General features: G+C 37.5%; 1 protein-coding gene across 2 annotated transcripts in view; it reads right to left on the bottom strand.

Annotated features, from left to right (window-relative positions):
• LOC135217344 (ecdysone-induced protein 74EF-like) overlaps positions 1 to 27,574 on the bottom strand; it is an 865,315-nt gene that overhangs the window by 814,797 nt on the left and 22,944 nt on the right. Inside the window, exon 2 of one of the 2 annotated variants that reach the window (XM_064253153.1) lies at positions 17,980 to 18,036. The exons of the other annotated variant lie outside the window; for it this stretch is intronic. The gene's annotated coding sequence lies outside the window, so the exon portion shown is untranslated. The remainder of the gene's footprint in view (positions 1 to 17,979; positions 18,037 to 27,574) is intronic. 2 annotated transcript variants of the gene reach the window in all.

Consider the following 27,574-nt stretch of genomic DNA (forward strand, 5'->3'; position numbering starts at 1 on the left):
CCAGTGAAACACCTGACGGAGGACTGGCGGTCATAAAGGAGAACGATACAGAAGGTAGATGCGCCCCTCGTTAAGTAGGGGAAAGTGGCCGCAAAAGAGAGCGATATGAACCCCTCTTATTAATCGCCAATCCATCCTAGCAGTAGCTCCATCATGACCTGTTGATGTATCGCCTCCTGACGTAACCCGTCATCAGAGATGGCGGGAGGGACAGTATAGTCAACAATTATCTTCTCACCGACAGCAATCAGTACAATAATTCAATGCATGCGAAATCGCAACACCCCTTTTGAAGCCTTTTAATATATTTTCAAGTATACATATATATGCTGCATTTATAAAACAATTCAAAGTTCTGTCCTTTGCCTTTTTACCTAAGGGATATAAAATGCTACTCCCTCGGATCTAACGGAATAAGCAAATATCTCCTTCACGAATCCCACTAACGTTAGCCAATGACCACCCTCTGGGACATTACCTCTTTGAAATTCCGAGGCAGCGTCCGCTCCTTTGGAAACTCCTTTATCTCTCTCTCTCTCTCTCTCCTCTCTCTCTCAACTTCCAGGATTCTTAGCAATCCTTGAAGAATCGCACACGATGAATTTATGAATGCATATTGCAACAGGATAAAAATACAATATATTCTGGAAATTATAAATGGATAATTGTAAAATTACCTTAACCATTTCAGGACAACGTTTTAAATATATGGGAGTTTTTAAAAGATAGTCTATAAAAACGTATCCAAGTATCCCAAGTAATCCTAGTTGTTCACGATTTCGATTTCATATAGGTGCTGATTGATAACTGAAAGGAAAGCCGAGACAAAAAAAAAATTATATTTGAAAGAAAAAAGTTACCTTAATCTATGGTCACTTTTTCTAGGACTATGCCAACAAACACGAGGAAAAAACTACATAACAAAATGGAACTATATCTCCGATTCCAAATCAAAACAGCTTTACGTCTAATATTAATACTTCTAATAGATTGATGGTTAGATTTCTTTTAACCAGTTAAACCACTAAGGCAAATCCACCATCAGAGGGGGCCAGACAGAAATATTTTAAGATTGACGCACCGTAGAGAAACGATACCATCAGTTCTACCTCGGCAAAGGTACATGTGGTAGCATCTTGAGAGAGAGAGAGAGAGAGAGAGAGAGAGAGAGAGAGAATGTTACTACTTAACGGCTTCCATACAAAACATTTCCAAAACTCTTTGAGTAGGAAAGATGAAATCTGTTATCATTTCTCCCCATGACTTATTCAAATAAATAATTCCAAATTGCAAGGAAGTGGGTGTATTATTCATCACAGTATAACACTGAATACTAACAAGAACTGTTGGATGAAATCTAAATCCAGTCTTGCCCTTCCTATCGGACTTTTCATATGAACTTCGGAAAGGTGATTTATTTATTTATTTATTTATTTAGTTATTCATTTATTTATTTATTTTGCTAACCGTTAGACAGACGTTACTGCGTTTCACATTCTCATAGCAAGACTTTATGGGAAATGTTGAATGATACTGTTAAGAAAAACTATTATTTACTTATTCATTACTATTATCATCGTCATTCTGTGATTGTAAATGGCCTTTATAGTTATCTCTACTATCATCGATCGCAGTATCAGCAGGAACAGTGGTCACAGTAGTAGAATGACGAGTGATTTTAGCCTCTACCTATCATCATCACTCGCGTTGATTTGCAGTTCCGGGATCAGAAGGGACGGGACGCCAAACTCCCTACAAGAAGTTAGACGACTATGTCGCTCTTGGTACACAACAAAGACCCTAACACTCAGTCCGGCCGTTTGTAAAAAATCTCTATTAAAAAAAAACAGCAACGTGTTTCCTTATATTCACTTCTAGTGTATAACCGACTTCAGGCTTGCTTAGCACCCTTTTCTCTCTATATAACTATGCAGAATGGAAGTACCTTAGGTATGGACTTGCCTGACCTTTTCTTATATTGTCTTAAACAACAATAACAGCAGCATCATAAAGACCCTTGAGTCTAAACCGTTTTAGAAAAAAAACGTGACTCTGGCACCAAAGAAGAAATTTCAACTCTGACAACAATGTCATAGTCGGTCCGTGAAGCCTCCTACATCTGTGGGCTTATGGCTTCGTTAGTATGCAGCCGAGGTGACAGAAAGCTTTAAGCGTTGCAGATGTGGCAGTAGCACACGTGTAACAGTTTGACAGTTCAGCAATACAGCACCACCAACAACAATAGTATCAGAGCTAACAGCAGTTGACACAGCAGTGGTACCGAAGGAAACGAGTAACCTCCGAATTAACAATCGGTAATCGTAAATTAACTTTTTACAGTATCAACGCCTCCGTAACTTCATATTCTCGCTTGTGGAGAGAGAGAGAGAGAGAGAGAGAGAGAGAGAGAGAGAGTCCAACTCACATGTACTCTCGAGGCTTGATGATTTCTCGTTGACCGAGGTGATAAAGTCTCTGGCAGCGTTGGCAACCTCACAGACATTTGCCTCACCTTCTAATAACTTTTAAATTCCTTTCATCTACGTCTCAGAAATTTTCCGGTGCGAGACGCCACCAATTTCTAGCAAACAAAAATGAAAACAATAGTCAAAAGAAATCGAAAGTCTGTAAGTAAAATCGCAAGAACTCTACATTACTAGATAAAGACAAAGAGTTCGGGGAACAAACCCACTCCCAAAAGAGCCTCGTCAATAAACAACCCAAACTTTATTGTGGCCAAATCTAAGTAAAGAAACAGCTGGTGTATTGCGCTGATTTACGCCCCCAGATGCGAGACTCGGCGCCGATGGCCAATGGAAAAGAGTTCTCTCTCTCTCTCTCTCTCTCTCTCTCTCTCTCTCTCTCCTCCTATCTCCTCCTCTCCTCGCCTTCTTTTTCTTCTTCTTCATTTCCCCTTTTCGGTTGACATGCCGTAAACTTGAAAGAATTTCAACCGATTAAAAGAATGGCACCCTTTTACTGCCGCTTCCCACCACTCAATAATCGTGCCGATTTATGGAAGCTTGTATACTGTTAAGAAGGCAACGCAAAACTGCACGTTTTCTACCAAGTCACAAAGACTACAATATTAAATTTCGGACTCACATCGGGATCGAACCCAGGACTCTCAAATGCAAGGGAAGGGCGCTACCAACCGACACACACAAGTCATAAAAGGCGAAAATACGAACACCAAACCTGGTAATATAACTGGTTTTTCCAAATGCATGACCTCTTATAAAGAAAATAGATTAAGAAAGAGAGAAATAAAATAATCTTATACAAAGTTCTGCACAGGCGAATGTGAAAGCAAGGAAATTAGTAGCAGAAAGCGGCAGCCTAATACGACACAGGCACAACAGATAATGACAGGCTATGAAAACTAATCACGCTTGATGACAGGACTGACTGACCGACTGATATTACAAACTGGCGTCGTAGGTGCCAGGGACATCGGCGCCAAACGTACGTTAAAAGAAATTTAGCAAAAAGATCGGCATTGCTAAGCTAGTCGAGCAAGAATGTCGTCTTCGCGAGGACAGCACCAAAAAGAAATTTCAAGCTACGTCTCATGGTTGGCGCACAAAGGGAGTGCATATCTACACCACTTTTATGGAACTCGAAAATTAATATATAATATATAAATCTCCACTCATCCCTAGCCCTTCTCACTGGTCTCATCCAAGTAGGCCTTGGTCTTCCACCGGAGCCCAGCCAACACTAAGATGAACTGTTTTCCCAGTGGTTGTGAGGACACATTCATCGTATCTCATCAAAAAGGAACTTCGAGATCTGACTCCTAATATTATTCTTTAAGCTTGATTATCAAATTGAAAGCACCTGACTGATGTGGTTTCGTGGTCATAACATGATTCATGTCCGTAAGGCAATACAGACAGAACTACGTGGACGTATGTATAATTAATCTTACTTTCACATTCAATTTCAGCCTATTTGATTTCCAGATCTTATTCACTCTGCCCACTACTTGATTTGACCTTTTTATATAAAAAAAGAACCTACACTGGATATCACTGTACCTGAATTATTGATGGAGTAAGCCTCATTAATCCCTTTTCTTTTAAAATGTTATTCATATCTTTATTCATACTCCGTCCTCTTTACTCGTGTTTTTCTTCAGATCTGTTTTGAGCGCCATCTCTCTTGAATAAACGATTCATTTTATTTAGCAAGCTTTGTAAATCCTGCCAAGTTTCGTCACTTGTACACACTTGACTTTTTTACACTCGCAAATATTAAGCCAAAATTATCACTAAATGTTGAATCCCCTATATTTTGAGAATAACACATTCAAGGGTCTTTATAAAAAACGAATCAGTGCATCTGGTCCGGCCAGGAGTCGAACCTGAGCATACGGTTTACATACAGCAAATATTATATATATATATATATATATATATATATATATATATATATATATATATATATATATATATGTGGGTGTGTGTGTGTTTGTGTATAATATATATATATATATATATATATATATATATATATATATATATATAAATATATATATATATATATATATATATATTATATATATAATATATATATATATATATATATATATATATATAGATATATATATATACGCACACAGGTGTTCGTGTGTTTGTTTTGTTTCAAGGTTATGTGAGGTAAACAGCTGATTGCTCTAAATCAAAATGTCACACTTCTCCAAAGATAGTTTTACCTACCATTACATGAACGGACCCTGAATGCTCGAATAGCAAGAATAAAAACAAACAAGCTGGTTGCCACAATCTAGTAATCCAAGATCCGGATGAAATCTTTGCTTTTACTATTGACGTTCACGAGATAGAGTAAGTCATATATTTCCAAAAATGAAATACGTTGTATATCCCAATATATGCAAAGTTATTTCGACTTATTTCATACTAACAAATATATCAAGAAATAATTATGTGTAATTATTGGATTCTGCTCTCTCTCTCTCTCTCTCTCTCTCTCTCTCTCTCTCTCTCTCTCTCTCTCCGATTTTGAAAAAATCCTACAGTGGTGATTTACGGCACAGCAGAGCAACAAGATAAAACTCGACGAGTACAAGCGTCCAAATCGACAGAAACAAAAAGGAGTCTTTTGCTAAACATAAATTCACAGCCGTCCCATACTTCCTAAAATCCGCCTCGGAATCTCCCCCGACATCAAATCCTTTCGGGGGAAGCCCACACACACACACACACACACACACACACACCGCCCATTCACCCACCTAAAGGTTAAGGATGGATACACGTAGATGATCAAAAGGGAGATCCTCCCTCTTTCTCTTCGTAACACCCCATTCCCCCAACCCACTCACTACTCCTAGGCCTACCCCCTTCCCCAGAATCCCACCCAACATATCCAAATAAGAAGGCACTGGCAAGCAACACCATTCAAGGAGAGATAAGAACAGCGAAGGAGACCGCCCATGACACCGACGGTCACCGTTATCGGCGGATAAATACTAATGTCAAATGATTAAGAACATTCTTGCTTTTAAGAAGCCCTTATGCTCCTTCTGAAGAAGGAGAGAGAGAGAGAGAGAGAGAGAGAGAGAGAGAGAGAGAGAGAGAGAGAGAGAGAGAGCACTAATGTGCAGAATGAAACAGTACATGAGGCATGAAGTAAAGTTATCTCTTCGAAGAAGAAAATATCGTGAAAGGAACTTGTAAGAGAGAGAGAGAGAGAGAGAGAGAGAGATGAGTTCACTCTTGATTTTCCGATCAGTTGCATTACCACAAGATTACTCTCTCTCTCTCTCTCTCTCTCTCTCTCTCTCTCTCTCTCTCTCTCTCTCTCTCTCTCTCTCTCTCTCTCCAATGTCACTTTTGTTCAGATACCAGTGGCGTTGGCTAGACAAAAAGGCCCACACCCTTCGACTTGGTAATGAAAATTCACTGAAAATGACAAAAAATCCAGCGATCACCGGTGATACGCATCGTCCATACCAAACTTCCTTCTACCCTAGCTTCACTATTGACATAAACACCCAAGAAACAGTTTCTAAAAGTTGGAGTTCTCCGAAATTCAAAAAGTCAAACTTGAGAAATGGCGGGGAGGTCGTTCACCCATGGAGAGGGTGGGAGTGAGAGACTGGAGGGTGGAGGTGAGGGAAGACAGCTCTTGCTGCTGGCTGAGAGTGAGACGAGGAGGAGGGGGAACTGAGAGAGAGAGAGAGAGAGAGAGAGAGTAGTGGCCCAGTGGTCGGTTTCTCTCTTCATCTTCGGGTGGTTGTTTCCCTTAAATAGTGTCCTTTGTCGAAAACCATTCATTCAGCATACCGGTGAAACCTCTGGTAACCTCCGACAGGCAACGTTGGGCGAAAGCACGAGAAGCAAAAGCAAAGGAGCCTCCGACAAATGTTACCTCTGGGCGATCGTGGGTCCTATTGCTACAGTACGCAGGTGTCAGCTGTACACAATTCGGAACAATGTCATAATGAAAATGCAAGTGCGAGTGACTTCACTGATGACAGGTGTTCAGAGTAGTAGAAAGCAACAGGTTGCTTCTGTGCACTCGCTTCCCATTCAAGAAATCTAATGGCGGCCAAAATCATCAATGTATATAACAACAAAATAGGATTAATGAGTGATACCAAACCAATCGATGTAGACAGTCGACGTGACGTGACAGGTGGACACGGGAATGGCGTGTACTACACCTGTTCCACAACTGTTGTTACGAACACCTGCATAACCGAGTAAGACTTGCCGACACTACAAACGATAGCGTATATTAGTCTATGGGCTATACATGCCGACGCTACAAACGAGAGCATTTATTAATACATGCGTAGTATGAATATAGATTTTACGACGGCCCTCACCATAAATACACACTACCTCCACTATATATGAATAGATCTATCTATTTTTTTCTTACATCCACACGATAACTGGATGCGATTATCAATATAGAATAATAGCAACCATGGAACAATTATCAATGCAATCGCTGTCACTGACCCAACAAATATATATATATATATATATAGATATATATATATATATATATATATATATATATATATATTATATATATATATATATATATATATATATATATACATATTTAGAAATAAATAAAAACAACTTGGTTATTTCTAATGGGTAAGACAAAAAGATACTAAAGAACATACTGAAACTATTGAAACGTAAAAAAAAAAAAAAGTGACCAAATACACATGAAATTAGAAACTGAATCGTGTAAATGCCATGTCTGTCTATCAAGCTAATGCACCTAAACATTCCACAACACTTACAGCAAAACACAGAACAACGGCGAATCCCAGGAGCGTCGTAACCTGAAACATTCATTCCCATCATTAACCCAAAATCCCGGTAATCTACACAGAACAAAAATCAATTGCACTTCTGCAAATTAAACTGGATTCCATAATAAATGCTTTGGCTTTACATCAACCTTTTCCAAAAGGAATGAATTACGAGTATCAGATTCAAAATACGTTCATACGGTCTTTAACCCTGACAAAAGAGGTGGGCTGAGCGTAATGGCTGACGCCCCTCGAGGCCACTACATCAAAAGTAGCTGAATTGACTTTAGTGAAGCTTGCAACAAGCCGCACCGGTTTTTACTGAGTGAATAAATCATTATAATTTATTCGCTCAGCTAATTAAATAATGAAACACATACAGTCGAGTGACAAAATAGAATCTGTAGGACACGATATTTTTACGACAGTTTACAAAATAATTCCAATCAGTTTCAGGCCTTTCCAGCATTCCACTACCGGCAAAAAGACTACCTACCCTGCCAAATCTTCCAGGGCGCATGAACGCACTTTCCGGCGGGAGAAGGAGGAGATACTGCGATATAAGTCTACTTCACTGTAATTCAGACACATATATATATATATATATATAATATACTATATATATATATTAATATATACATTATTATATATAATACAATATATATATATATAGATATATATAATATATATATATTATATAGACAAATGTCTCCAGCACGAAAGAAGCACCCTTGAAACTTCATCGAAAAATCATCTAACCTGCACATGATTTTTGTGAAAGATGAATTAAAGCCGGCCCCACCCTTCGTATAGGGTGCTAACAATTTCAGTCTAGAGGGTACAAAGATTAACACCAACGATAACTCCCGTGTATCGGGAGGAAAAGGAAGGGAGGGAGGGGATTATCCTTCTGTCTACAACTTTTTTTGTCCCGTTGTCATACGATATCCCCTATGGATCATTCAGTCCATAGTATTTCTCATGAACAGATATGAGAAAGGAAGGACAGTTATTTCTTGATAAACCATAAACTGGCATAACTGCGCTGTTGGGTTTTATTTGAAGAGCATGGCACTAGATAACAAACGCGAAATATTATGAAAATATGGATTCTAAACCTGAAACTGGGAGGAACAAAGCAAGGATTTAAAAATATATCACGTACGAATACAGCAGAGAGAGAGAGAGAGAGAGAGAGAGAGAGAGAGAGAGAGAGAGAGAGAGTTCCGACAGTGCAGCCGAGAGTTAATGAAATTGAGAAGGCTTAATCGAGGCAAACTGTTCTAAGAACTGTTCACTGGAGCATGTGCAAAAGAGAAGTGAACAGAACACAGCTATTCTCTGGTTTTGCCACAGGCTTTTCTCGGCACGGAATTGACCAATAGTGCTTTGCAGCTGACTGTATCGGTGTAACAGTACTCTGTCAATGAAGTCGAATCATTACACTGGAAGCATTTTTCGATCTCTTTCACTGACGCAATAATAGAAAAATTAGAAAACGTAAAAAGAGCAGTAACCATTAAAATAAAATCTCCACACGAAACAACAACAAGAGTAACAATACAAATTAAACAATGATGATGATGATGATGATGATGATGATGATGATATCTTGCTCCTGGCATGTACCCAAAACCATCACTCATTCCTTTCAGCATCTGGCTTCGGAGTACAAATTCCCGTTCATAGTACTTGAAGAAGGGTCGGAGAGTTAAGGCATGACCATAGCAATCGTGCACCCTGGGCGAGTCTAACCTACCACACACACGTACACATACATACACACACACACATACACGCACAGACACACAGGCCTCCGGGGCGTTAATGAAGAAAGAGGTCCGCGTTCCATAGCCGTAAATAAGCTAACAATCCCCAATTCGCTGTATGCATTACTTTTTACAAGGCAATTCATTTGAGTGTACACAAGTCAGTTCCTTTTTATGTGCGCACGACGGCTCGATTACAATGTACACAAAGCACACCTGAAGGCTCTGTCCCTCTCAAATGGCCTCCACGGCATCGCCACATCTGTACAGATGCACAGTTCACTGCAGCGTACAAGGTGGCGGTGACATTTTCAAGAATCAGTAAAAAATGTGTCCAAAACAAAGCATATATATATATTCAAGTCAGTACGTGACTTTTCATGCGACAATTTATGCATTTTCACTCTACCAAGTCAACATATATACTGTAATCATACGAGCCAAAACATACACGTTGAGCAGATGCCTCATACGTTTTCACATATCAACCAATGCATTTTCACCAAAATCCTCATCTACATCTTCCTAGGGAATCATCTACACACTTTCCTAAGTCATCATCTTCATTTTCGTAAGTCACTTTCATATGCCATCATCGACATTTTCCAAAGTCATTTTCTACAGTTTCCTAAGTCATCACCTACATTTTCGTAAGTCATCATCTACAGTTTCCTAAGTCATCATCTTCATTTTCCTAGGTCATCATACACAGTTTCCTAAGTCATCGTCCACGGTTTCTAAAGTCATCATCTACAGTTTCCTAAGTCATTCATAATCCACGGTTTCTTAAGTCATCATCTACATTTTCATAAGTCATCATCTACATTTTCCTAAGTCACCATCTACTGTTTCTTAAGTCATCATCCACGGTTTCACCATCTATATTTTCCTAAGTCATAATCTACTGTTTCTTAAGTAATCATCTACATTTTCCTCAGTCATCATCCACAGTTTCCTAAGTCACCATCTACAGTTTCCTAAGTCATCATCTACATTTTCCTAAGTCATCATCTACAGTTCCTAAAGACATCATCTATATTTTCCTGAACCATCATCTTCAGTTTCTAAAGTCATCATTTACACTTTCCTAAGTCATCATATACATTTTCCTAAGTCATCATCTACAGTTTCCCAAGTCATCATCTACAGTTTCTAAAGTCATCATCTATTTTCCTAAGTCATAATCTACAGTTTCTAAAGACATCATCTACAGTTTCCTAAGTCATCATTTACAGTTTCTAAAGTCATCATCTACATTTTCATAAGTCATCATCTACAGTTTCTAAAGTCATCATCTACATTTTCCTAAGTCATCATCTACAGTTTCTAAAGTCATCACCTACATTTTCCTAAGTCATCATCTACAGTGTAAAGTCATCATCTAAATTTTCCTAAGTCATCATACATTTTCGTAAGTCATCATCTACAGTTTCTAAAGCATCATCTACATTTTCCTAAGTCACAATCTACAGTTTCTGAAGTCATCATTTACATTTTCCTGAGTCATCATCGACAGTTTCTAAAGACATCATCTACACTTTCCTAAGTCATCATCTACAGTTTCTAAAGTCATCATCTACATTTTCCTAAGTCATCATCTACAGTTTCTAAAGTCATCATCTACAGTTGCTAAAGATATCATCTAGACTTTCCTAAGTCATCATCTACAGTTTCTAAATTCATCATCTACAGTTTCCTAAGTCATTCATAATCCACGGTTTCTTAAGTCATCATCTATATTTTCCTAAGTCATCATATACATTTTCATAAGTCATCATCTACATTTTCCTAAGTCACCATCTACTGTTTCTTAAGTCATCATCCACGGTTTCACCATCTATATTTTCCTAAGTCATAATCTACTGTTTCTTAAGTAATCATCTACATTTTCCTCAGTCATCATCCACAGTTTCCTAAGTCACCATCTACAGTTTCCTAAGTCATCATCTACATTTTCCTAAGTCATCATCTACAGTTCCTAAAGACATCATCTATATTTTCCTGAACCATCATCTTCAGTTTCTAAAGTCATCATTTACATTTTCCTAAGTCATCATATACATTTTCCTAAGTCATCATCTACAGTTTCAAAAGTCATCATCTACAGTTTCTAAAGTCATCATCTATATTTTCCTAAGTCATAATCTACAGTTTCTAAAGACATCATCTACAGTTTCCTAAGTCATCATCTACAGTTTCTAAAGTCATCATCTACATTTTCATAAGTCATCATCTACAGTTTCTAAAGTCATCATCTACATTTTCCTAAGTCATCATCTACAGTTTCTAAAGTCATCACCTACATTTTCCTAAGTCATCATCTACAGTGTCTAAAGTCATCATCTAAATTTTCCTAAGTCATCATCTACATTTTCGTAAGTCATCATCTACAGTTTCTAAAGTCATCATCTACATTTTCCTAAGTCACAATCTACAGTTTCTGAAGTCATCATTTACATTTTCCTGAGTCATCATCGACAGTTTCTAAAGACATCATCTACACTTTCCTAAGTCATCATCTACAGTTTCTAAAGTCATCATCTACATTTTCCTAAGTCATCATCTACAGTTTCTAAAGTCATCATCTACATTTTCCTAAGTCATCATCTACAGTTTCTAAAGTCATCATCTACATTTTCCTAAGTCATCATCTACAGTTTTTAAAGTCATTATCTACATTTTCCTGAGTCGTCATCTACATTTTCACAGAGCAACAAAAGCATTTTCAAAAGTTAGCATCTCATTTCCACCCGAGTCGTGCTTCGGAAATGTTGCCTTTTCGAAGCTACATCAAGTTGAATTACAATGAAATCTAATTACTATGAATTTTGTTCTTGGAAAGTCGCTGTTTTGGCTCCTACATTTGATCTCATAGCTCTTCAATAGTCTAGTCTGAATCAGTCACATTTCATGCATATGGTCACAAAAATGCTGATGACGTTACCAAACTTCTTTCAAAATATTTCAGTTGATTACTTCAAAATGTAATCAGCAGCAAGCAACTGCAACGGGATCATGGAGAATCTAAATTGCATAAAAATTAAAACGATATCTAAAATGCAAGTTTTTAAGAAAACCTATAAACCACGCAGTGAACTTTCAAATTTAAAAGGCAACAATCCATCTCCCATGTATTCTATACAAAAAAAAAAAAAACAGAAGTAACAGAAACAATAAACAAGTGAATAACACAAGGAAATATTAACAATAATAAATAAAAAAATTCCTAAAGTGAACACGAGACGTACATCTGAAGAACAGAGAAATGAAATTAGACCCTCTCAAAAAATGAGAGGGCTAATCCCTTTTTTTTCTTTTTTTTTTACGCATCAACAACCTCCTCCGAAGATATCCGCCTTAAAGCCGCCCTCCTCCTCCTCCTCCTCCTCCTCCTCCTCCTCCTTTGATTATCACAAGGCAATGGAGTGACAAAACCCTCTCGAACAAAGGGATCGATGAAAAGGATCGCTCTTTTCGATCTTATCAGGCCATTCCTTCTGAAAGCAAAGGACGGACTTGCTTTTTACAGACGAACACTAGAGAGGCTGAGATTTATGAAAGGGGGACAGGGTTCTCTCGTGAGAGAGGGTGGAAATGAATAGTAAAAATATCCATCCTTAAGGAATAACTGAAAGAATAATGTGTGTGAGAGAGAGAGAGAGAGAGAGAGAGAGAGAGAGAGAGAGAGAGAGTTAGGATGTCTCAAAGACTTATTAGTCCATCCGATGAGACATCATGTGTTCACTTATCTCTAGGAGAAGGTTTTACTATTCATTCACAGTGTCCTAATGATTTTGTCTAGCTTTCTTTTAAATTCTTTAAACTCTTCCCACTCGTGCTGTTTACAACTTCTGGTGGCAGTTTATTTCATGTGTCACGTACCTTGTTTGTAAAGAAGTTCCCACAATGAGCTGTGTTGTATCTCTTCAGTTCTAGTTTCCAGCCAGCATTTCTTGCCTGGTTTTCGTTTAACGTGAAGAGGTTATTGAGAGAGAGAGAGAGAGAGAGAGAGAGAGAGAGAGAGAGAGAGAGAGAGAGAGAGAGAGAGAGAGAGAGAACTACAATTTAACAATTTTCCTTTCATCATGATGTTTGTGGTACTGATGACCTGGCCTGCAACCTCGTCAATGAAGCGAAAACCCCCAATTGCAGTGGGCAAAGCGAACCTGGTACATACGGTAGAAGAAGCATTGTTTACTGTCCACTCAAGTTTCGTAGGTGACTTAAACACGGACGACCGACAATACTTATCTTGTAAATATCGAGAGGGTAATGGAGGAAGTAAAATAAATACAGTTAATAAGATTCAGTGAAGAAATCAAGTTGGCTTAATCGAGATATCTGTTTTGTAAAGTCGTCACTTAAATACAGTGAACATGATTCATAATTTGAACTACCGCATTAAACACGAACATCAGTAAACACCAATTATAATATGGCAATAAACATAAATGCCACAGGTTTCATTAAAGCAGAAACAAAAATCTAACTTTATATGGAATCAATATAAAAAAAAAGGGGGTTTTAGTCGTTCTTAACGTCCTTTTAAATTGATAAGCTTACAGGTGTGTACGGATGGACAGACAGAGAGAGAGAGGAGAGAGAGAGAACGTTCAACTGCGTGCTAAGGTACCAACAATGCCATCGGATCATATCTAAATACCTTATGAGACGAGGTTATATATGTAAAAAAAAAAAAAAAAACTACCATCTTTCTTCCCGCTCTTCCCCCCACCAAATAAAAAAGGTGAAAAGATGACCTGACACTTATATTTGTATGTATAAAATAAAAAAAAGGTATACAGATACACACGCAAACATAAGAGGGACGGGTACGAGTCGAATAAGACCTGGGAGTCTGGGAAACGAACAATGTAGTGTGGTGGTCCCAAGGTTCAGAGATCAAGATTACAAGGACTGTGATCATTCTCTCTCTCTCTCTCTCTCTCTCTCTCTCTCTCTCTCTCTCTCTCTATGCCTATCATTTTTTTTTTCATCTCCCTCTAATTACACTCTGAAGGTGACGCCAGCAGCGGAATGAAGCCTAAGAATTAAGATTTAAAAGGCAGACCCGTGATTAGGCCCTGACAGTGATACCCAGGAACCCAGCCTTCATCTCCCGTCTTCTGAAAGACATTTTCTCAAATCCCTTCGCTTGCTGTACTCAAGCCCTTTCCATTGTGCTTGTTTATTACTATTAACATTAGTATTTTTACAGAAATAATCAACGCTCAATCGCGTGTGGAACAGAAAGAAGCTTCTGACTCACATCAGGATCGAACCCAGGTCTTTCAATTGAAATGCAAAGACACATAAAAGAGATGGTAGTTAGGTTCCAACTTTTTTTATGATTGCGTGGCTTAGTTGGCAGCCTCCGTGTATTTCAACTGATTTGAGTCAGATATTTATTATTATTTTTATTATTATTATTATTATTATTATTATTATCATTAGACTCAAAAGATGAACCCTACTCATATGGAACAAGCCCACAGCAGGGCCCACTGACTTGAAATGCAAGCTTCCAAAGAATATGGTGTTCATTAGAAAGCAGTAACAGACCCTAAAAGGAAATACAGACAGAAGGGATCAGTTTCTTACAAAGAAATTATAAATGATCAAATTAATGAATAAATAGATAAAAAATACAGGTACCTTATCAAAATACAAGGAGGATTGTATTAGGGTACCAATACTTAACATCTTCACTGGAACTTCTTGAGTTCCCCAATTGCAAGATATCTTCAGGAAGCCTGTTCCACAGTCCAACGCAGTTAGGAATAAAGGACCTCTAGACCTGAGAAGTTCGTCAACTGGGCACATTTACTGTATCTTGGTGCTGCTTGTTCAGAAAATCATAATTTTAATGGAGTGGGGGAATGACGCTTCAAAGATCAATCTTTGAGATGTCAAACCACAGATAATTATCATGCCATATTCTCGACACAAAAATAACTCGCTAACGATGTGGAAACGGAGATGAACTTCACAATCCATCATCAAGGTCTTGACCTTGCTAGTCCCCATACACAAAATGGTGCAAACGACAAAGATAAAAAAAAAAATGCGCTAAATTTTCTGTGCGCCAAATTTTCTTCGGCGCAATCGAGTTATCTGCACCACACAAAACCCCGGTTCCCACTGGGGATCCCCCTTACCGTAGGATAGAGTTGAACGGCATAATTCTCCCCAGCGTTTTGTCCCCACCCAAAACCCAGTAGGATAGTGTTCAAAGGTAAATTACAGTCGTCCGAACAAATATTACTCTAAATTCTTGTTCAGGAGGTAAAACTGCAGAGGAAAACGGCAACTGCCATAGTGTAGGTCGCCGCGGAATAGTGATATAGATCTACCTAATGCTGTATGAAACTCTCAGCTATGGCCCATGAAACTCAGCCGCGGCCTATGGAACTTAGCCAAGGCACCTATAGCGATGCCAGACCCACAAGCATGGTTAACTTTAACCTTAAATGAAATAAAAAAAAAAATATCGAGGCTAGAGGGCTGCAATTTAGTATGTTTGATCATTGGAAGGTGGATGATCAACCTACCAATTTGTAGCCCTCTAGCCTAAGTAGTTCTTAAGATCTGAGGACGGACAGAAAACGAGCGGACGGAGAGACAAAGCTATCTCAAAATTTTTCTTTTACAGAAAACTAAAAAAGATCAAAAACTAAGAGTTCTAAATGTCATTTGTTCCGATGAGACGAAAATATGAAGATTAAAATAGGGATAAAAATTCTTAACTTTGAGTGAATTATTCTTTCGTCGCTTGAAGCCCTATCATTAGAAATAAGCCCGATATTCCCATATTGATTAATTTCCGCTTATCCTGTTTTGCTTAATAATTTACTAATGTAAGAAAAAAATACCTAGAATCTAACTGAAAGAATTATAGTCAGTCAGTAGCCTGTTAGGGATTATCCTTAACACCAAAGGTTCTAAAATTGTCGAAGCTCATGATCCGCCAGCCAATCAAGTTGCTTCTCTTCCAAAACAACAAATTCTCTGAAAAGAACTTCTAGAATCCCACGTCCCTCCAGCCTTGAAATTTGTTCTTTAATCAAAAAAGTATTGACGTATTCGTAACAACTTGGAACTCCTACAGCTAATCTCTAACATTTGGACGATCCAAAAACGGTAAGTTCTGGAACAATTTGGATTAAAATACCGTCACTGTTCGTTGAGCACTTCATCTGAAATCAAGCATCCATTAATAAATCACTAGCCATCTGACGACCGCACATCAATCCGTTAAGAAATGTCTTAAAATGTCAAGTTCTTGAAGCATCTTTTGGCACGTCACTTCCGAGAATTATCTCTTCGTCAATTGCCCCCATCAATCAATCTTTTAAGAAATCTTATTATAAACGTACAAGTAACAGCCCAAATTCTTAACTAGCTTAAATATCTCTTGCCAGACTGTAATTCAATTTCATTGGTGTGATCAATCACTTCCTCAGTTTCGTCCCAATGAGAATGGTCTGCTGTTCTCCCGACCTCGAATTCTTTTAGCTAGACTCCTTCTCTCTATCTCTCACCGACACACTCGGATTAACAGCCAACCAAGCAAACAAAATAAGTCTGGATTTTATGTAATGGTCGTGATGCTTTTAGAAGCAGACTGTGTACTCTTCACGTCTAAAAATAAAAAAAAAAATATATAAGCTCTGTGATTCAGTTCGCGGATTACGACGATACGATGGCTCCAAAATAACCACAAGAATAAAACGAACGGAAGCAAATAACGGTGGAAATATATAAACTTATTGGCGACGTTAACGATTGCTGTCTGAACAAAACTAATAGAGTTGAAGTAAATTATAAACACAGTTTTAAATAACGACAACCATACACATATATGTGCGTGCGTGTGTGTATGAGAAAGCGTGTGTACGTATGTGGGTGCAAGTAAAATGACATCGGCTCTAAATTGGCAGATGAGAGATCTCTTTTTGGTTCTGTAAATCCCCTCTCATCATTCCCCGGCTCCGTCCTCTGTTGTAGGCGTTCCCCAGGGCCGCATAACCTTAATGACCGCCAAAAATCCTTCATAGCATTAACATATCCCCTGAACCCTGAAACCCACACATAACCTCATGACCCCTTGCAACCTCAAGACCCTCTCTTTACCTCCTCGACGGGAACCCCCCACCCACCCCATCCCTCCCTCTTCCCCTTTCGATGGGGGTTTCCAACCGTGACCCTTTCACCGCCTTCCCCGACTCGAAGTATTCTCGGGTCGTTGTCGGTAGGGCAGAAGAAGAAGTAGTAGTAACAGTAGTAGAAGTAGTAGTAGTAGTAGTAGCAGCAGAAGAGAATTACATGTGGAACGGCTCCTCACCTTGATTAGGTCCAATGGTGGGGCGAGTTTGCAGCAAGGTATTAAGAAGCCATATCTGTCTATATGCTCCCACACACAATACGGGGGGAAGCAGATTATGAGAAGAGAGAGGAGAGAGAGAGAGAGAGAGAGAGAGAGAGAGAGAGAGAGAGAGCTTTAACCCCTTTGCATTTCAGAACAGTACATAAGTTGTATACCAGCCTTCTCTTTTCATGTTGAAGTAATTTATGAAGTGCTACGGAGCCAGGGAGAATGTATCAGAGAAACGGACGCTTTGAACAGCATTATGCCAAGTATATCTACAGGACAGAGTACCCCAAAAAGACTTAGTATTTAAATAAGGAAGAACAGAGAGCGCATAACAATACCATCTGAACCAAAGTCGTCATTGCATTAGTTTCATTGAAACATACCGATATATACCCTTTTGAGATACCTTGTGAACAGACAGACACAAAAAGCCAAGCACATAAAATGAACAAACACATATACACAGGTGAATACATAACTTCGTCCAACATCGCTGGCATCGGTAATACTGACAATGTTAATATATAACATACCTGTATAAGACTGGAGCTTTACAGCTCACTTCAGAGAATAGAACAGGGTATCCGCACCTGAAATGCAAAAGAGAAGCCAGTTTATAAAGGTGCCTGTAATGTGCTTATGGGGATACACTTATTCTACACACAATAAGAAAAAAAACGTGGAATACTGCTATGCTCTGTGGCTGACAGTGAAATTAATGTCTTTTGGCTCCGAGGTTAACGTGGAGCCCAAGACCTATACTCCAAGTTAAATATACAAATGAACATTTACTCTACTAATGGTATGCCCCTCCAAGCAGAGTAATATCTTTTCAGAGCCATAAAATACATTGAATTGAGAATGCCAGTCAGTTAACCTAGCAAGACATCAAATCTAGACCCATGAGAATTCAATAACAAAACTTCACTGACCAAAAGGCTACATCGAATATAAGTATCGTCAGAATATGAGGCTCTTGCGTCGATCCCTAAAGGGCAATCATTTTAGTCCCGAAAGAAAGAATAAATACATTGTCCGATAAAGAGCCAAAGATACACACGTCGGGGTGAACACAAAAACAGACATGTACGTACTGAAACTCGTGCGGACCAGAGAAATGTACACATGTACGCGTCCGACAAAGGCTAGTGACCCAGGTGTGAATGACTGAGAGAACATGACTATGTAAGCGTGACTATTGTCTGTATGCCCAAGTGTGTGTGCGTGTGTGTGTGTGTGTGTGTGTGTGTGCGTGTGAGCGCGCACTTGTGCGAGTATGCGAAAGTCTACGACCTCGATGGGTAGATGTATGGTTACTAATTCTGAGATGTGATTTGACGTATCTTCAACTATTCCCAAAACTCTCATTTTTCATACGGCTTTTAAAGCCATCACAATCATAATTTACACTTTAATACAACAGATGCCTTACCATTAAAGCAAAGACTACAACGACACAGTTTCACAACATATTATCTGTTAGACTACTCTCTCTCTCTCTCTCTCTCTCTCTCTCTCTCTCTGCCAGACTGGATGGGTTCTAAACTTTAAAGGATTCAATCATGAAGCCCTACAAAGGAATGCAAGAATGAGAAATGAAAATTAAATTTAGCCTTCCATGGCAACAGCAGGAAAAGTGAAAGACTGAAAGAAACACTCGAGTTGAAAAGAATAAAAAAAAAATGAGAAAAAGTTAAAACACACACACACACATAGGCTACGGTTTAAAAGAATCAAAAGACTTTGACAGACGTGATGCACTGATCCATCAAAAAACCTAGTAATTATTATTATTATTATTATTATTGTATTTATTATATTATTATTATTATTATTATTATTATTATTATTATTATTATTATCAGTATCCGTGGTAGTAAAAATCTTTGAACAGGTAAGTTCAAAAGACCTTACCGCTAGAGCCAGAAAATAAACAGAAAGGTTAAGAAAGCCACGTAGCATTCATAAAGAACAAACAAAGTTACAAACAACGCGATTCCCAAAAATGAAAACTAGAGAAACAAAATTTATCAACAAGTAAACAATAACGTAATAAGTACTGAAGGTAGTGTAGGTAACTGCAGTACTTGAGGTATATGAGGTAATATATAATCTACCGTTATTATTTGTGCATAAATGGACAACGTGTCGTCTATCTTTGACACCTGGCAAGTAACCAAATAAGTTTTCGGACACCCAGAGACGATAAACAGGGGCTTTGTGCACAACTGGTGATATTGGGGTTATTAGCCTTATTCGTACATATATATAATAGCCGAAGAAGACGTATCAAGGCAACCGACACCTTAGCAACGCTATAATGTGATATACATATATCATATATATATATATATATATATATATATATATATATATATATATATATATATGTGTGTGGGTGTGTGTGTGTGTGTGTGTGTGTGTGTGTGTGTGTGTGTGTGTGTGTGTGTGAGATATAATTTATTTTTAATTTTTTTTCAGTAGTTTTCTTACAATGGAACCAAAACCTTTTATAGTTACCTGCTACTTATGGTCGACCTAAGACAGCTGCGCAGTCATTTCAATCAACATACCACCTGAGACCCCTAACATGTATCAACAAAGGCCACCGAGATTCTCCCCGAGGAAAATAATTGACCTTTTCTTTTTAATCTAATTTCTAATTTTGCAAGGAACGGCTCTCCAACAAGGTCACCGAATGAACCAACAAGTCCAATTAAAATATCTCAAATTTCTCTTGGACAACAGAGGATCTGAGTCCGAACTAAAGCAAAACAAAGTCTGTCCAAGAATTCAACAGACCTAAACTGCTATACAATTCTGTGTCATGAAGATATTTTTCTTCTGCTGCGTTAGAGAAATAAATTGAATAAATGCTCAAAACGTATTCACTACCTGAAGCATATCTTATTTACTGCCGTTGTTTACATGTTTTGTTTATTTGTAGGTTGATTTCCGTACTTAGGCGAGGAATACTGCTTGCCAATACCTCCTTCCGACCTACATTCAGAATTAGGTAAGATTCGATCTAAAATTAAGCGTCAACCAGATCTCAAAACACCTCAGGTTTTAAGAGAAAAATTCCAAACATACTAACAACAGTACCGAAATCCTAAACTACTCAAAGCATAGCATATATATTATATATATATATATATATATAAATATATATCATATATATATATATATATATATTATATATATGATATGAAATTATTTATTCTGATAAAGCATTCACACAGTCTAATTTCAGGATGATTATGGAACTGTATACACACACACGAACACACATTATATATATATATATATATATATATATAGTGTATAATAGAGAGAGAGAGAGAGAGAGAAGATAGAGAGAGAGAGCGAGAGAGAGAGAGAGAGAAAGAGAGAAGAGAGAGAGAGAGAGAGAGAGAGGTTGTCGGATGACTGATTTCATGATTTCATCTACAGTGGCGAGAATTACCTATAGTCGAGACCCTACAGTCTCGATCACACAAGTCAGTTATTTTCTCAATGTCCTTTCTCTTTATACTAGAAGTGACCAACAGCAGTTGACTACCACTAAAGTACCTCAGAAACAGCTAAAGAGAAATAAGGGATTGTTAATAAAAATTGTCTACGCCAACCTAACGTGAGTTCCCCGGTTTTGAGCAGTGTCTACCATTGCATCACGAAGACTGAGAGAGAGAGAGAGAGAGAAAGAGAGAGAGACTACAGAATCAGATTTTATAATATATGGCCAATCCTTAATAATTAACTTGACTTTGCAACCTATGAATTGATCCATATATGCTCTCTCTCTCTCTCTCTCTCTCTCTCTCTCTCTCTCTCTCTCTCAGTGGATGGGAAAATAAGTCTTGCTGCAAGTACTGCTCTACGTACTATGAAAATCAATACACTAATGCCGTTAACGTAATCAATTTGGAACGATATGTACAAATCCAAGTGTGCATTTGTTCCGTGTGCGTATGAACAAACGAGCAAGCATTCTTTCACTAGTTAGAAGGCTTTCTAGAAATATCAGGACACAACTGTAACACACACACCGAAGTCAAACCAAAATTACACGATCAAGAAGAACAGAAACTAACTCAAAGAGTTATGAAAGAAAGAATAGAAGAACCTGTGAAGAAAAGACATCCAGATAAAAAGATTGAAAGTTAATCATGAACCAATAACAGCAAAGAACATAAAAACTAAATTAACAACAACTTTGTCCTTGAATACCCTTATGACAAAGCATCAAGAATATGTACTGAGTTGGACAAAGTAATATATAAAAAACTATAAAAATAATCCTAATGTCATTTCAACGCTGTTGATCCTGTATGCATTGAGAGCCAATGATATAGACAGAGCAACAACTGGTGTTCTCTTAGCAATTAGGAAACACTTAACCTGAATCAAAATGCAGATACAAAAGTCATAAATATTTGTGTTTTTTTATCAGCCAAATACTTGCCTTCCCTATCGAAGGAATGACAACGTCAGATACAAATAAAAATAGTATATTGCCACGAATAAATTTAATAACTGAGGTTAAAATCTCTTGCTTTTAATGCATTTGAAAGCAATCTAATTGAAAATACCTTTAAATCGAAAGATCTTGCACTCAGCTGCTTCACTTTTCTCGTAGCAATAAACCCTGTGTACAAACACACACACACACATACACACAACACACACACACACACACACACACACACACACACACCACTATTATATATATATATATAAATATGTTACATATACAATATATATATGCATATACACACCCCCCACACACAAAACAAAATATATAATATATATATATATAATATATATCTATATATTATATATATATATATATATACATACATAAATATATAACATATTACATACAAATAATTATATATATATATATATCATATATATATATATATACTATATATATATATATGTGTGTGTGTGTGTACATATACATCCATATATTATATGCATATACATACCATATATATATATATATATATATATATAATCGATATATATACCATTATATTTATAAACATACCTACATATATATATAGCATATATATATATTGGAATACTATACTATATATCTTTGAAATAAATATTCAGGGTTCCATTTTGGGAAAATCCTACTGAGTAACCTTATAAACATTTTGTTTATTTATACTAATTTCTAATTTATATTTAAACACCTATTGCAAAAAAAAAAAAAAAACTACCAAGACCTGCATGCGTCAAACGAATACCAAGTGTCAGAATTCTCAGGCTGACAAACTCCATAACTGTGTTTTCACCTCTAATCTTCTCAATAGATCTATAATCGACACGGTGACTAAAAATATAACCACCTGCCAAAGCGAAAAATATAACTCGGCTTTGCAAGTTTCAAACTTCAATTTTCATTTTGGACAGAGAGAGAGTACTTTTAGTCACGAAGTCATCATCTAAAGACAAGGAAATTACCGCTGAGTGACTGGTCACTGGCCACCAGTAGGGAGGTTCTTAACAGCCCAGCCAATCAATCAAACAATCATCATCTCCAATCGATCGACATAAATGACTGAGGCCAAGGCCATCTTTCTTTCCTCAAAGCTCAGCAGACGACTTCTTCCACGCGCGAGATTTTGCGACTTTTCATGCTCCAGTACTTTCTAGTTCTCCGGCCGCATGCAAGCACCCTGACATTTGCAGGCAAAGTTCTTCTTTGGTTAGATCCATCACCACATTATCATTTTCTCGCAATTATCACTTTAAATTCTGTTACGCAGAAACAAATAGAACGATGACCGTTCCTATTTTCTCTATCAATCGTAACAAATAAAAATGAATATTCTTTAATCATCCCTACTTTTGTTGGTTCTGGAACAATTCAACGAAAATGAGATTACATTAAAATGACGGAGGTTACCTGAACATGACATCATCACACCACAGACGGAATAACAGACCCGATAACAAGAGATTCCATCCAACCCTTTTTCACAGACTTTCCGTATCCCACGTGACCGCCGGCGTTTCAAGCGAGATCGAGTCAATAACCTTCCTTAGTTCTTCTCCCTTCTATTAGTTTCGATGGGGTCTCCAACCGGGGGGGGGGGGGGGGGGGGGGGGGGGGGGGGGGGGGGGGGGGGGGGGGGGGGGGGGGGGGGGGGGGGGGGGGGGGGGGGGGGGGGGGGGGGGGGGGGGGGTTGTGATCCCTCCCGAACGACCGACCACCTGATGTTACAGAGGCCTTATCTCACACCTTAATCTTTCCAGCGAATATGAACGTGAACACTTAAGAAGTGTTTAATTAGTGCATGGTAAATAATGAAGCTCTCTCTCTCTCTCTCTCTCTCTCTCTCTCTCTCTCTCTCTCTCTCTCTCTTTTTACCAGAACAGTCTCCGGATTTAAAACCAGCCTGGCAAGTGTGGCATTTATCTAGTAGATATACTTTATCAGTTATCAGCATGAATTTTGACTTAAATCACTTAAATGCTTTCGTTCTTCAAGCAGGAAAGATGTACTTGCAAATATATATATATATATATATATATATATATATATATATATATATATATATATATATATATATATATATATACTATATCTATATATATATATAAAAGTTAAAAATATTTATATAATAATATATATATTATATATTATATATTCATATATATATATATATATATTATATATATATATATATATAAAGCATATACATAATATATGAAAAATATAATACACACATATACGTGTAATATATATATATATATAGATATATATATATATATATATATATATATATACTATATATATATATATATATATATATATATATATAAATATGTATATAAAAAAAATTGAACGATAGCGCGTATAACATCTGCTCTGATATCAGGATACGCGTAATGTTCACGTATCCACCTGTCAAGAGGAGTGACGAAAATAAAAATAAACGATAACACATCAGAGTGATTAACGGTTTGGCTCCCATATCGGCATTTCTTTAGCATAATATGAACTGAGAACCTTACAATGCTTCGTTCCACGCATACTAATTAGTGTTCGTTACGAAATCTTATCCAGAGCGTTGTATAAAAAGATACTATTATATAGCTTTCATAAATATATAAATAAAAATGTCAGACTCTTTTAGAATGATTGTCTATCATACAACGATATCTAGCATTTCATAAATTGGTCAAAAGTAAGTTAACTCGTAAAATCAGAAAATACCACCTGATGGAATAGCGAATTAAGATTGCCTTAATGACCAAACTTTTAAATGAGAGATATATCTATGATCTTCAAAAAAAATAAAGAATAATAAATACGTAATAATTTCAAATGTAAAGGCAAGTACAGCAGCACTACCAAACCAACAGAAGACATAGAAAAAATAATAATAAAAACGTCAACATAACAGGCATAAAGACATATATGAAAAGACATATAAAAAGCTTTAGTCGGACGATAGAAACTAACTTGTCTCTCTCTCTCTCTCGGTCTCTTTCTGACGCCAGTGACACAATGCAGCTTGCACCAGAACACCGCAGCTCTCTCTCTCTCTCTCTCTCTCTAAAGTAGGCTTCTAGGTCTCCCAGATTCTATCTGTTGGTCCTCTTCCTCCATGAGTCACTTTAGTGGAGGATCGAGTCGCCATATTAGCTCTACAGAAGTTAACGAACTGTCATGTCCCCACTGTCGACAGAATTCATGCAAATGTTTATATGAGAATATTTCTTGACAATTATATAAAAAAAATGAGAGGCATTCCTTTACATACTCTCAATTAATAATAATAATAATAATAATAATAATAATAATAATAATACCGGGGAATAATGGAAGGAGGGGATATAAAACACCAAGAGATGAAGGACACGATCAGGAAAGAATATATGCAGAGACTCAAGGCGATACTCAAGTCAAAACTCAACGCCGGAAATATGATAAAAGCCATAAACACATGGGCAGTGCCAGTAATCCGATACAGCGCAGGAATAGTGGAATGGACGAAGGCAGAACTCCGCACCATAGATCAGAAAACCAGGAAACATATGACAATACACAAAGCACTACACCCAAGAGCAAATACGGACAGACTATACATAACACGAAAGGAAGGAGGGAGAGGACTACTAAGTATAGAGGACTGCGTCAACATCGAGAACAGAGCACTGGGGCAATATCTGAAAACCAGTGAAGACGAGTGGCTAAAGAGTGCATGGGAAGAAGGACTAATAAAAGTAGACGAAGACCCAGAAATATACAGAGACAGGAGAATGACAGACAGAACAGACGACTGGCACAACAAACCAATGCACGGACAATACATGAGACAGACTAAAGAACTAGCCAGCGATGACACGTGGCAATGGCTACAGAGGGGAGAGCTAAAGAAGGAAACTGAAGGAATGATAACAGCGGCACAAGATCAGGCCCTAAGAACCAGATATGTTCAAAGAACGATAGACGGAAATAACATCTCTCCCATATGTAGGAAGTGCAATACGAAAAATGAAACCATAAACCACATAGCAAGCGAATGCCCGGCACTTGCACAGAACCAGTACAAAAAGAGGCATGATTCAGTGGCAAAAGCCCTCCACTGGAGCCTGTGCAAGAAACATCAGCTACCTTGCAGTAATAAGTGGTACGAGCACCAACCTGAGGGAGTGATAGAAAACGATCAGGCAAAGATCCTCTGGGACTATGGTATCAGAACGGATAGGGTGATACGTGCAAACAGACCAGACGTGACGTTGATTGACAAAGTCAAGAAGAAAGTATCACTCATTGATGTCGCAATACCATGGGACACCAGAGTTTGAAGAGAAAAGAGAGGTAAAAAATGGATAAGTATCAAGATCTGAAAATAGAAATAAGAAGGATATGGGATATGCCAGTGGAAATCGTACCCATAATCATAGGAGCACTAGGCACGATCCCAAGATCCCTGAAAAGGAATCTAGAAAAACTAGAGGCTGAAGTAGCTCCAGGACTCATGCAGAAAAGTGTGATCCTAGAAACGGCACACATAGTAAGAAAAGTGATGGACTCCTAAGGAGGCAGGATGCAACCCGGGACCCCACACTATAAATACCATCCAGTCGAATTGGAGGACTGTGATAGAGCAAAAAAAAAAAAAAATAAAAAAATAATAATAATAATTATATCCTTTATTTCAGCTTGGGCAAATTTGCAGGGATATAGTACTACAAAGTAGAGACACAACAATGAACATAATTTGAATACAAGAGTTAAAAAGCTGAAAGTAATAATCCGCGTAACCTAATAGTTGCCGATTATGATAATAATAATATTCATACCAACAGCAGTGAAAGTAATAATAGTGAAGTAATGTCTAAAAAAAAGTATGCAATTTATCTTCATGTAGTTAAAATTAGAAGGGCGATTAAGATTAAGAAACTGCTTCTTCGGCCCAGAATAATGGAAAATGAAAGAAACAAGTTCCATAAAGTTCAAAAAGGCCGAACTTTTTCTGTCATGAATATGAGAGAGAGAAAATTTAGACTGAAACCCATTGAATATAGATACAGCCCAAAGGCCAAGCACTGGGACCAATGAGGTCATACACGAATAAATTTTCATGGAACATTTTTTCAAAGAATGGGAGGATAAAAACTATTGTTATTATTGTATAAGGAATCTTAGAAGGATACATTATTCTTATTCTTATTATTTCGAGTCAGTGGCTCCCTTGGGCTTGTCCCATATGAATAGGGTTCATCTTCTGAATAATAATATTGTTATTTTATACGTGAAAACACTGACTGGGGATAAGCCTAAAAGGTCATTAACTTGCAGAGAAAACTTCGGCAGAAGAGAGTGCCTATGCGCAAAAAACACAAAAACAAACTCTGGGTCAAATAAAAAAAAATAAAAAACTGTAGACCTCTGGAGATTTGTACATTTACATACAATTCTTAATGATAAGCTTAGGCCTATCTGAGAGAAAAAAAAAACACGGAAAAGTAAAGATAGAATATGAGTCACACAGTAGGACTGGGAGAACTTGCAGCTTCTCTCTCTCTCTCTGTCTCTCTCTCTCTCTCTCTCTCTCTCATACACACACACACACACACACACACACACACACACAAATA

This window comes from Macrobrachium nipponense, chromosome 7 (genome assembly GCF_015104395.2).
Source record: "Macrobrachium nipponense isolate FS-2020 chromosome 7, ASM1510439v2, whole genome shotgun sequence".
In the NCBI taxonomy this organism is placed as follows: Eukaryota; Metazoa; Arthropoda; class Malacostraca; order Decapoda; family Palaemonidae; genus Macrobrachium; species Macrobrachium nipponense.